The sequence below is a fragment of the Nicotiana tomentosiformis genome, chromosome 1 (assembly GCF_000390325.3).
Source record: "Nicotiana tomentosiformis chromosome 1, ASM39032v3, whole genome shotgun sequence".
NCBI classification, from domain to species: Eukaryota; Viridiplantae; Streptophyta; class Magnoliopsida; order Solanales; family Solanaceae; genus Nicotiana; species Nicotiana tomentosiformis.
In genome coordinates this window covers 4,236,950-4,250,266 of record NC_090812.1, presented here as the reverse complement: position 1 = coordinate 4,250,266, position 13,317 = coordinate 4,236,950, and positions in this window count along the sequence as shown.

Here is a 13,317-nt window from a genome sequence, read left to right as displayed (position 1 = left end):
TTCAGAACTTAAACTCTCTGCCCACTGATTTCTTCTACGCGATCGCGAACATCCTCACGCGATCGCGTAGAACAAATTTTTACTGCCTAGAAAATAACCCTACGCGATAGCAAACAATGCCACGCGATCGCGATGCACAAGGTTCCAACTCTACGCGATTGCATCCCTCTTCACGCGATCGCATAAAGCAAACGTGTGGCCCAGCTTCCTCTCCAGTTTCCCCTACGCGATCGCAAACAATGCCACGCGATCGCGATGCACAGACTGGCCCAACCTACGCGATCGCGGACTTGCCCACGCGATCGCATAGAACAAATTTTGCTGTTGCCCAATTAAGCCTACGCGATCGCAACCCCATTCACGCGATCGCGTAAAAAAAAATCGCCTCTGCTCAAATTACTCTATGCGATCACATACAAACTTACGCGATCGCGTATAAGGAAATCAGAAGAAAAATTCCAGCAGCTATCAGCAGTTTCCCAAAGGCCAAAAGTGATCTGTTAGACGTCCGAAACTTGGCCGAGTCCCTCGGGACCTTAACCAAATATACCAACAAGTCCCAAAACATCATACGATCTTAGTCGAACCCTCAAATCACACCAAACAATGCTAAAATCATGAATCATCCTTCAATTCAAGCTTAATAAAACTTAAGATTTTCAACTTCTACATTCGGTACCGAAACCTATCAAATCAAGTTCGATTGACCTCAAATTTTGGACACAAGTCATAAATGACATAACGGAGCTATGAAAATTTTTGGAACTGGATTCCGACCCCGATATCAAAAATTCAACTCCCCGGTCAAACTTTCAAATTTAAATTCTTGTTTTAGCCATATCAAGCCTAATTTAACTACGGACGTCCAAATAAATTTCTGAATACACTCCTAAGTCCAAAATCACCATACGGAGCTATTGAAACCGTCAAATCCCGATTCCGGGGTCATTTTCTCAAAATATTGACCGAAGTCAAACTTAACATTGTAAGGCCAACTTAAGAAACCAAGTGTTCCTATTTCAACCTGAACACTCCCAAATACCGAACCAACCATCCCCTCAAGACATAAATTAATAAAAGCACATATAGGGAGTTTTATTTAGGGGAACGAGGTTCTAAAAGTCAAAATGACCGGTTGAGTCATTTCAAATAAATCTTCTCTTCCTCTATCTACCCCTGCCTTCGCCCCTCTTTTTTTTGAATTAGAAAGCGAGATTCTTGAGTCAATTATATTTATGAAAGAATTTCAAATTAAAATTTTAAAGCAATTACATACAAAAAAAAAATCATTTTTTAAGCAAATGACGTGGAAAAAAATGTGATATGTAGCGACTCGATCAATTACAATCTTTTTTCTATTTCATAGTGTCGGTTAAGGATTCCAGATATAAAACTATGTGAATTCTTTGTATGGATATGTATGTGCTTCGTCGTTTATTGAACACGTTCCGACATATAGCCTGTTTGGCCAAACTTCTAAAATCTGCTTATTTTGAGAAGTGCTTTTTTAAAAAGTATTTTTGGTGAGAATCGGTTTGTGTTTGGCTAATTAATTTGAATAGCACTTTTGAGCAATAATTAGTTTTTGACCAAACTTTTGAAAATTACTTCTTAGTGTATTTTTCTCAAAAGTGCTTTTGAGAAAAGTGCTTTTTGAGAGAATCTACATTTTTCTGCTTCACAAAAACTGCTTCTGATTCTCCTCAAAAATACCTTTTTCCTTCTAAAAGCTTGGCCAAACACCTCAATTTTTGATCAAATAGGCTAATAATCAATGAACATAGTTTGGTTGATATTGTCTGAATCCAAATTTTAATATTTAGTCAATTATTAACAGGATAATCAAGTATATTGTTGGTATAATTATTTTTATGTAGCTGAAGGCCAGAGGTAAGCATACGTTTGAATCTTTACGTAAAGAAGAAATATAAATTATATAACTAACAAAATTCAAAATTCTTTAAATTATGATAAGAGTGCATTATTTTGTTGTTTAAAAACACACCATTAGTTGATTAATTATTCCTTCTAACTACATCAGCTATTCTCTTCGGATGATGCCACAAATTAGATCTTCTCCATTAATTAATATATTTACATCTTCATCTTTAAGTCTCCTACTACTGCAACAATAAAAGAAATTAGTTTAGGAACCATCTCGCAAAGGAAGACGAAATAGCGCATGAGCATACTATCAAGTTAAAAGAGAAGAGAACGAATATTATAGTCCCACTTACCAGGGCCATCTTAACAAGATTGGGGGCCTAAAGCTAAATTTCAAAGAGAGACCCTAAGTAAGAATATCAACGTCAAATTTTCAATGAAAAAAAGTATAAAATAAAGGTAGAATAATAAAACCGGCTCAAGAATTTGATAAGTTGATATACAACAACAACATACCAAGTGGAAACTCACAAAGTGGGGTCTGTGGAGGTAGAGTGTACATAAACCTTAAGTCTACCTTGGGAGGTGCAGAGGTTATTTTCGAAAAATCCTCGGCTCAAGAGAAAGCATGGCAAAAAAGAAGGTCAGATAAGGACAATCAATTCAATGCAGTATGAAAATGAAAGTAACGAAAGTGAATAAGTCATGATAAAGCAATCTAAAAAGGAGCAGTAGCTATCACAGATAAATAAGATAATCGAAGTACAAGAAACAATAGATAGTAGTAGAAATCAAAGTGTAAGAAATTATAGAGCAAGATAAGTTGATATAAATGATATCGAAAATTATTGCATTGCTTTAATATAATTAATGATAACTTGTTGTAACGTTTAATATTTTGAAGAAGACAACTTGTAAGCCGCGGTAAGTTGCCGATTGAGAGATTTTTCAATATTGAGAATAAGAATAGTAAAAGAGAGAATGAAAAAGGTAAATATAAAATAATAATGTGGGCCTTTATTAGTTGTTAGGATATAAATGAGGCAAAAAAATAGCTACCCTACCCAAATAAGGAAATAATTTATTAAAAATTATTCTATTTTCTAATTATTACAACGATCCTCACATTAAAGTTACTGTACTTTCGCTGCAAAAATTCTTTTTAAATTTAAATGTACACACTTTTTTTTAATAATATATATACTATACATCTTTAAGAAAAAATACGGGCCATAAAAAAAGTCACGCCCCCAAGCGATTGATTTACTGGCCTTATAGTCGAGCCACCCATACCACTTACTTATAATTCTGTTACGCCCTTGAACGTAAGTTATAGTGATGTTGAGCAAAAATATTGTAATAGTTCCTTCGGATGGGAGTTGTAGAGACCGTATTTTCACAATTCAGAGCATCATTTAATTCAGCCTTTACATCAACATCCCTTCCAACAAACAAACAAAAATCTTACTTAATAACCCATAAGGATGTGGACGGATTATATTATCATAAAATTAAAGAATCAACTTCTTAATTTTTTTTGTTTATGTTAGAGAGCCAAATCTAATCTATAAAAGAGACGAAAATTACCTCTAAAAAGATCCGCGTATAGATATTTTGTGTTGCACGCGTCAATACAATGAATTTTTTATATAGAATAGAGGCAATATATGTTTCATACATGGTATTGTTATAGGTTTGGAACTCTAAGAGCACATGAAATTCTATTATTATAGTATTGTTCTCTGTAATGGTCCAAGTAGAATTAGTATGGTATTAGAACTTTACATTCGATTAGTAACTTTAAAAAAATTCTATCATTAGTTGGTAATAGATTCTTAAATATTAGGCAAATTAATTAGATAGTACTATTTTATCCAACATGGAACTATCTATTTTATCCAACATGGAACTATCTTTTTGACAAATATATTTAAAGGTATAAAAGTCGATAAACATTTTAAGGATATTTTTGTCTTTCAACATTTAGCGTAAAACATTCGTGCTTTTATAAACTCTAAACCTCAATCGCTCGTCACTCGCACTCAGTAGGTATCTATGCTCACTTGGGGTGTGTATAGACTCTGGAGGGGCTCCTTCAGCCCAAGCGCTATAATCCGCACGGACAACTCACGTGCTATAGTAACGATATCTGGATCCGCACGGACAACTCACGTATTGCACGGACAACTCACGTGCTATAGTATCGATATCTGGATTCGCACGGACAACTCACGTACTATAGTATCAATATCTGGATCTGCACGCACAACTCACATGCAGCACGGATAAATCACGTGCTATAGTATCAATATCTAAGTCCGCATGGACAACTCACATGTTGCACGGACAACTCACGTGCTATAGTATCAATAACCTCACAATCAGGCCCTCGGCCTCACTCAGTCATCAATCTCTTCAGTCTCTCGGGCTCACTATGTCATGAAACTAGCCCAAAATGATGATGTGATGTATCAATAATTAACAATAGAGACTGAGATATGATATGCAATGAACGTATACGACTAAGCACGAAATTACAATTTAAAAATATAATTCGACAGAAGAAATGACCTCAGTGGATCCCAATAATACCAGCATTTGCCTAAGCATGATTTCTAACATGAGTCACAACTCAGTTTCTCTAACACATGACAAATACATGGAAAAATACAAGTTAATTGACTACACAACTCTACATAATCGACTGAGTCTCAATTTCTATGGTGCGCACCCACACGCCCGTCACCTAGCATGTGCGTCACCTCCAAACAAATCACATAACACGTAATTCAGGGTTTTATACCCTGAACACCAAGTTTAGAAGTGTTACATACCTCGAACAAGACAAATCCAATACCGAGTAAGCCAAGCGATGCTCCAAAAATTCCATCACGCGTGTATTGACCTCCGAACGGCTCAAAACTAGCAAAAAGCAACTCAAATACATCAAATAAAGCCCAAGGAAACAATTTCAAATGGTAAAGGTCGAATCCTTAATCAAAAGATCAAAAATGGCCAAACAGTCAAAACTCGGGCTAGGGCCTCGGAGCCCGATGAAACTTACAAAATACGACAACCCATTCAATTACGAGTCCAACCATATTAGTTTCACTCAACTCCGACTCCAAATCGATGTTCAAAACTCAAAAATTCACATTGTAAAAATTTAGGCAACCCCCAAACCCCCTTCCCCCCAATTTTCTCTTTAAATTCACAACCCAATTACCGAAAACGAAGATAGATTCGTGGAATGTAATCAAAACCAAGTGTAGAACACTTATCCCAATCCTTGTGATGAAAATTGCTTCAAAAGTCGCCACAATCCGAGTCCCACATCTCAAAATATGATAAAAGAACCAAAACCTCGATTTTATAGCTTCTGCCCAGCGGTTTCCGCATATGCGGTCAAAATGTCGCATATGCGACCTCCGCTTCTGCAGATAAAAATCTCGCCTCTGCGAAGACCCATGAAGACCGGCCCTTCTGCACCTGCGGACATTTTCTGCCTCTTCGCACGCGCAGGTGCGCCAACCAACTCCAGATTCTGCGCCACACACCGCTTCTGCGGCTATTCTTATGCTTATACGGACGCACAGATGCACCATTACTTCTGCTTCTGCGGTCTTCCTCACCATCTCTCGCCTCGCTTCGACGACTCCTCTGTCGCTTCTGCGACCTTCGTACCTGCGCAACCCAGCCGCATGTGCGATCACACTAGATTTACCACCAGCAACTTTAGCAAAATATCGTCCAAACAAATCTGAACATAGTCCGAAACTCACCCGAGCCCCTCGGGACAATGTCTGAACATACCAACAAGTCCAATAACATAATACGGACCTATTCGAGGCCTCAAATCATGCACAACAACATCGAAACAACGAATCGCACCTCAAATCGAACTTAATGAATTTTGAACTTTTCAATTTCAAAAACTCGCGCCGAAACATATCAAATCAACCCGGAATGAACCCAAATTTGGCACACAAGTCCCAAATGACATAACGAAGTTATTCCAATTCCCGGAACCACAATCTGAATCCGATATCCTCAAAGTCAACTCTCCGTCAAACTTATGAACTTTCCAAACCTTCAAATTTCTAACTTTCGCCAATTTGGTGCCAAATCCTTCTAGAAATATCCAAATGCAAATCCGGGCATATGCCCAAGTCCAAAATCGCCATTCGGACCTAACGGAACCATCAAAACTCCGTTCTGGGATTAAATTCACAAAAGTCAAAATTGGTTAACTCTTCCAATTTAAAGCTTAAACCATGAAAATTCATTCTTCCAAATCGATTCCGAATAACCTGAAAACCAAAACCGACGATTCGCATAAGTCATAATACATCATACGGTGCTACTCATGCCCTCAAACTACCGAGCGAAGTGCAAATGCTCGAAACGACCAGTCGGGGTCGTTACATCCTCCCCCACTTAAACATACGTTCGTCCTCGAACGTGCCAAGAGTTGTTCTAAAGCCATCAAACCGCCGTGTAACCTTACCATGCGCGTTCCCGGGGGGTGTTTCCAGGTCACCCTATTCCATATAGGCATGACAACGCGACACAACTGAAGATCATTCCTTCATCCTTAGCCCGTAAACCTTAGAATCCAATTTCCACATCCATAATTTCTTACAACACCCAAATCTCGTACCTACACACTATAGAAGTCTGAACAAGCTGTATCGAGCCATAACCCAAGATATAATCACATGATGTACCACATAACTCAGATTCTTAGAGCAATAACTTTTCACCACAATAGTTGCTCAAAACATACCCAGTACCGATAATGAACCTCATATCAAACAAAACCTCATTCTAAAACCTTCGTACACTGCCAATGATGGAAGAAACATGCAGAAACTAATAACCACTCATCCGACCAACAAGTCATGAAGCCATCTCTCGTCCAATCAGAACCAAAGCCAAATCCTAAGCCGACTCCTAATATTATTCCTCCAAACACACTATAATCAAATATGATAGCACTCATTCTAGGTCTGACGACCTCATCTTATCAAATACAACTGCCCTACTGATATGCCACACCAACACAACCTTAAGCCAGAAATCGTGCAATCTGTGCACCAATACGCAATAATTCAAGTGTACCCAAAAATGGAAAATGACTCAAATGAGAGAACCATCCCGCAACTTCAACAAATACCACCACGACCGCAATGCTACAAACCCATCATACATAGAAGAGCCAAAATACACGAATCTAAAATAAAGGATCATATCCCGACGTATCCCAGCTGTAATGCGTGACCCCATCCAAACACTGGTCCGTATGAAATACCTCCAGCTACCATGCTCAAAACTAACAATCGCGTGCTATTTGACATCAAGTACCCAAGGTGCATGACCATAACCACGAAGGAGTAAATAGCACAATATACCACAGTCTGTAGAGAACATAACCAAATGCGCAATCAATCATTCAACACCCTAATATCCATCTCGCTCAAATTCCGCTATAAGGCCCAAATAGGACTGCATTATGTGTGCATATACCCAACAAATCCAAACCCCTCGTGGCATAGAAGGGTAACTCATAGAACATATCAGAACACGAATACGCTCAACTCTAACCGAATGGCACATCTCTCAACAGTTGCAATACAACATCGACCAATCCGACCCGGTGTAGAATACACATCCTCGTTGGGCCTACCAATGGGCCCCAAATAAACTCTAGTCATCTACAAGTAGATAAATAATCCTCCAAAAGTCCACAATGACTGAATCATAACGCATATTATCATCTGACTAGCTTTAGACACATCTTCACATTCCACAACCACGAAACAGTCTGCTTCTAAGAATTTTCAGTCTCCAAAACCATAGAACACACGAATCACCATATCTGATTCCCACTCCACAGCCCGAATTTCTAACACCTCTCTCATACCTGATCATTCCACGAGGAATACTTCTATAATTCTTCCGCGCCATATAGCAAAATCTGAATATCAGCAGTCGATCATCCGGGCGAGTACCGCAATACCAAATGAAGCATCTATAAGTCAACACACATCACGCCTTCTAAAATGTGCACCCTTCTCCAGAATTACCAAGCAGTTATAACATCTACCTAAACATTGAAAACCGTCAGTACCGTCTAAGAATTTATAATCTTCCCTTCAAAACTGATTGTGACTTTGCACATGCTAACCTCAATACCACACAACACAACATAGCTATTATGCCATCAAATAAAAAGTACGAGAATCTCATAATCAACTCTGAGTCCAGCAGAATATCTACCCGATCAGTCAGAAACCTTCCATTTGATCCCATCCAGGATAAAATCACAATACGCAACATGTTCCTCACGCTCGTAGAAAATATAAATTTCAAATCATTGTAAAAACCATCGAGAACTCTTCGAAACCTATTTGCACATAACCAAGCCATCAGAACTGAATCTCTCTAACTCAACCAAGCCATGAAGGTCACCAAACCCATGAGTATTGCCACGAAACACCTGTAGAGACTCACCACATTATAAGTACCCAAAGGAACCAATCGTATCTATTACCTTGCTGCTCCAACCTAATACCAAGATGTATTATTCCTCTGAGTTCCTTCTGAATTACCCTCAAGGTGACACTTCTTATTGCCAGAACACCACGATCCTTAACCAAAACTCACCCCGCAAGATCCTAAAATAAAACCACCCACCCTAAGGCCCATACGCCGTATTCCCTCTTAAGCACCCCAAAAGTACCACAACCGAGACACCCAGTCTAAAGAGACCTTCTGTCAATCCAAAACCAATTCATTCAACTTCATGATGCTGAAATGTAGAATCCCTAATGATATAAAAATGCCACAAGCCTCGACACCATCCAACTTAAATATCAGATTCTAGCCATATACAAATCCAAAAAATTCTCAATTGCTACATATAAATCTTGATCCCATTAGAACCTTCTCGAGAGTCATCCACTCTGATCAAATCTCAATTGCACCGGCCAAATGGGTCGAACGACATGTGCCCCATTAGCACAACAACATCTAAAGAAGTAATATACACATTCAAGCAACCGAGCAATTTCCTACTCCACGCACACTACATCTTTCACAAATAACAACCTAATCATTCCATGATTTTCATATACCCATAATGTGTAACATAACCTGTATTCAGAAATTCCTTTACTTGAGTCATCCTCGATCTCAACCTCTGCAAGTCATAACCGATCCACAAGTATGCTTCAGACCAAAACCAATACAACACGTAACCATGCAATCAAATCGTTGATAGCAGACTCCCCCACTTAGCTCAATGCCATAGAATAGAATATCTAATAACTCACCATACCCATACTATGTTATTGCCATAATACCGCAGGAAGATTCAACTAAATCCTTCATAAGCCCACATAACACAAACCATATAGTACCTCATATAATCCACTAAGCTCGCGTACATCCACATGACGATCATGTTAACTTTCTCAACCAAATTCAAATTCAAGTCTCAACACGTATACACCACTGGGAGAAAGGAAACTTTCTGCACAATATTATAAGGATCACACCTCCGTAGATTACTCTGCATGAGATAACCCACCTGCTTAGCCTCAAATTGACATCTTGTTATACCCTTTCGCAGCCACGATTACTACGCCATCACCGAATCTTCCTGAGTCTAAACTCGCAACAAGACATGAAAATCTACTTCGTTCCACAATTAATCAAAACGAAAAATCATTCAACACACTCATAACTTGAAGATATGCGTCACATCAAGATAGCAATCTAGCACCCCATAGTACTTTTTACATCCCAAGCAAACTATTCTCGTCACAATCAAACCATCTGAACACATTCCGTAGTCACATTATGCTCATCATATAGCCATCCAACCACTCGTCGAGTCACAAATTCCACTCATAGGGACGCTACCGATCACATAAATTTCGAAAAGCACGTGCTCACATAGCTGAAATCCATGTGCTCAAGCTACAGTCAAAACTCGGCTTCAAGTCCTCCAGACTGGCCCATCATCAGCACCCAGAAATCACATCTCGCACCCCATCCATGAAATCACCAGTCGATACCGAGCGCTCACATGCACACACGAATGCGTGGAGGGAATTCAAAGAGTTATGTTTCAAGCTGAATCAATTCCGCACGATAAGGAAAGAAAGATGGAAAATTATCCTAAATACCCTGTAGCCTCTCGAAGATAGGTATGTACGTCATCATACCGATTCGCAAGACTCTACTAGGCACTTGCTCATGACTTGTAGAACCTATGAACCTAGAGCTATGATACCACCTTGTCACGACCCAAAATCTAACTAGTTGTAATGGTACCTAACCCAACCAGCCAGGTAAGCCAAATGACTATAAACCAATTACAATGAAATTTAATGAGACAAATAAATAAAAGAAAATATTTGAATCTTATACATTTCCCAAGGATTGGTAGTACAAATTATGAGCTTCTAAGATTAGAATTTACAAAGTTGGTATGAAATAAATACACCATCTGTTCGAAATATACATAAATAGATTTTTATAAATCTAATGCTATCATAAATAAGAGACAGCTACAACCGAAATGCAGGTACGTCTTCAAATCTAGCTCCCTTCGATCACAGCAACATCAACATCCAATATCTGCACGCAAGATGCAGAAGTGTAGTATGAGTACAACCAACTCTATGTACTCAATAAGTAACAAACTTAACCTTAGGTCGAAAGTAGTGACGAGCTAGAACACAAGTCAAAAAAGTCCAACACCAATAGCCAACAACATCTCATAATAATATAATAAAAGTGGTACAGGAAATAACTCAGAAATATAATGTTCAGCTCGTTCACAGTTCCAGAAAATAGACATGCTTTTCAAGTATAACAGTGAAAGCCCAAATCTTCTACCGAAAGCAACAAAATATGAGTAAGTTTGCAAAATCGTGATTTTCCTTCCAAAACTTTTCAACAGGTAAATGTTTCATTATCAAATGGTATGAGGAAAAGTACATCTCTATGCCTACATGTCAATGTGTATGAGAAGTCATGAATGACGTGATACCGTACAACATGAGAAAAAATACATCTCTATGCTTGTATGTCAACTGTCAAGTGTGGATGTCGAATGCAGTACAACATAATGAACGACCATGTGCATACTCTCAGAGTATCAATTCACTCAGTCCTCCCTATCACTCAGTCCTCACATTCACTCAGTCCTCACAGTCACTCAATCCTCCCTATCGCTCGGCACTCGCACTCAGTAGGTACCTGCACTCACTGGGGGTATGTACAGACTCAGGAGGGGCTCCTTCAGCTCAAGCGCTATAATCCGCACAGACAACTCACGTGCTGCACGGATAACTCACGTATTGCACTGATAACTCACGTGCTATAGTATCAAAATCTGGATCTGCATGGAGAACTCACGTGCTGGACGGACAACTCACGTGCTATAGTATCAATATATGGATTCGCACGGACAACACACGTGCTGTATGGACAACTCACGTGCTATAATATCAATAACCTCACAATCAGGCCCTCGGCCTCACTCAGTCATCAATCTCTCTAGTCTCTCGGGCTCACTATGTCATGAAACTAGCCCAAAATGATGATGTGATGTATCAATAATTAATAACAGAGACTGAGATATGATATGTAATGAATATATACGACTGTGTATGAAATTATAATTTAAAAATATAATTTGACAGCAGAAATGACCTCAGTGGGTCCCAATAATACCAGCATTTGCCTAAGCATAATTTCTAACATGAGTCACAACTCAGTTTCTCTAACACATGACAAAAACATAGAAACATACAAGTTAATTGACTACACAACTCTACGGAATCGACTGAGTCTCAATTTCTACGGTGCGCGCCCACACGCCTGTCACCTAGCATGTGCGTCACCTCCAAACAAATCACATAACACGTAATTCAGGGTTTTATACCCTGAACACCAAGTTTAGAAGTGTTACATACCTCGAACAAGACAAATCCAATATCGAGTAAGCCAAGCGATGCTCCAAAAATTCCATCACGCGTATTGACCTCCGAACGGCTCAAAACTAGCCAAAAGCAACTCAAATACATCAAATAAAGCCCAAGGAAACAATTTCAAATGGTAAAGGTCGAATTCTTAATCAAAAGATCAAAATTGGCCAAACAGTCAAAACTCGGGCCCGGGCCTCGGAGCCCGATGAAACTTACAAAATACGACAACCTATTCAATTACGAGTCCAACCATATTAGTTTCACTCAACTCCGACTCCAAATCGATGTTCAAAACTCAAAAATTCACATTATGAAACTTTAGGCAAACCCCCTTCCCCCCAATTTTCTCTTTAAATTCACAACCCAATTACCGAAAACGAAGATAGATTCTTGGAATGTAATCAAAACCAAGTGTAGAACACTTACCCCAATCCTTATGATGAAAATTATTTTAAAGTTGCCACAATCCGAGTCCCACATCTCAAAATATGATAAAAGAACCAAAACCTCGATTTTATAGCTTCTGCCCAGCGGTTTTCGCATATGCGGTCAAAATGTCGCATCTGCGACCTTCGCTTCTGCGGATAAAAATCTCGCCTCTGCGGATAAAAATCTCGCCTCTGCGAAGCCCCATGAAGACCGGCCCTTCCGCACCTGCGGACATTTTTCGCCTCTGCGCAGGCGCAAGTGCACCAACCAACTCCCGATTCGGCGTCACACGCCGCTTCTGCGGCTAGTCTTACGCTTATGCGGACGCACAGATGCGCCCTTACTTCCGCTTCAGCGGTCTTCCTCACCAACTCGCACCTCGCTTCTACGACTCCTATGTTGCTTCTGCGACCATTGCACCTATGTAACCCAGCTGCATGTGTGATTACACCAGATCTGCCACCATCAACTTTAGCCAAAAATGATCCAAACAAATCCGAACCTCGTCTGAAACTCACCCGAGCCCCTCGGGACCACGTCCGAACATACCAACAAGTCCCATAACATAATACGGACCTACTTGAGACCTCAAATCATGCATAGCAATATCGAAATGATGAATCGCACCTCAAATCAAACTTAATGAACTTTTCAACTTCCAAAGCTCCCGCCGAAACATATCAAATCAACCCGGAATTAACCCAAAATTTGCACACAAGTTTCAAATGTCATAACGAAACTATTCCAATTTTCAAAACTACAATATGAATCCAATATCCTCAAAGTCAACTCTCGGTCAAATTTATGAACTTTCCAAACCTTAAAATTTTTAACTTTTGCCAATTTGGTGCCGAATCCTTCTAGAAATATCTTAATGCAAATCCGGGCATGCGCCCGAGTTCAAAATCGTCATCCGGACCTAACGGAACCATCAAAACTCCGTTCCGGGGTTAAATTCAGTAAAGTCAAACATGGTCAACTCTTCCAACTTAAAGCTTAAACC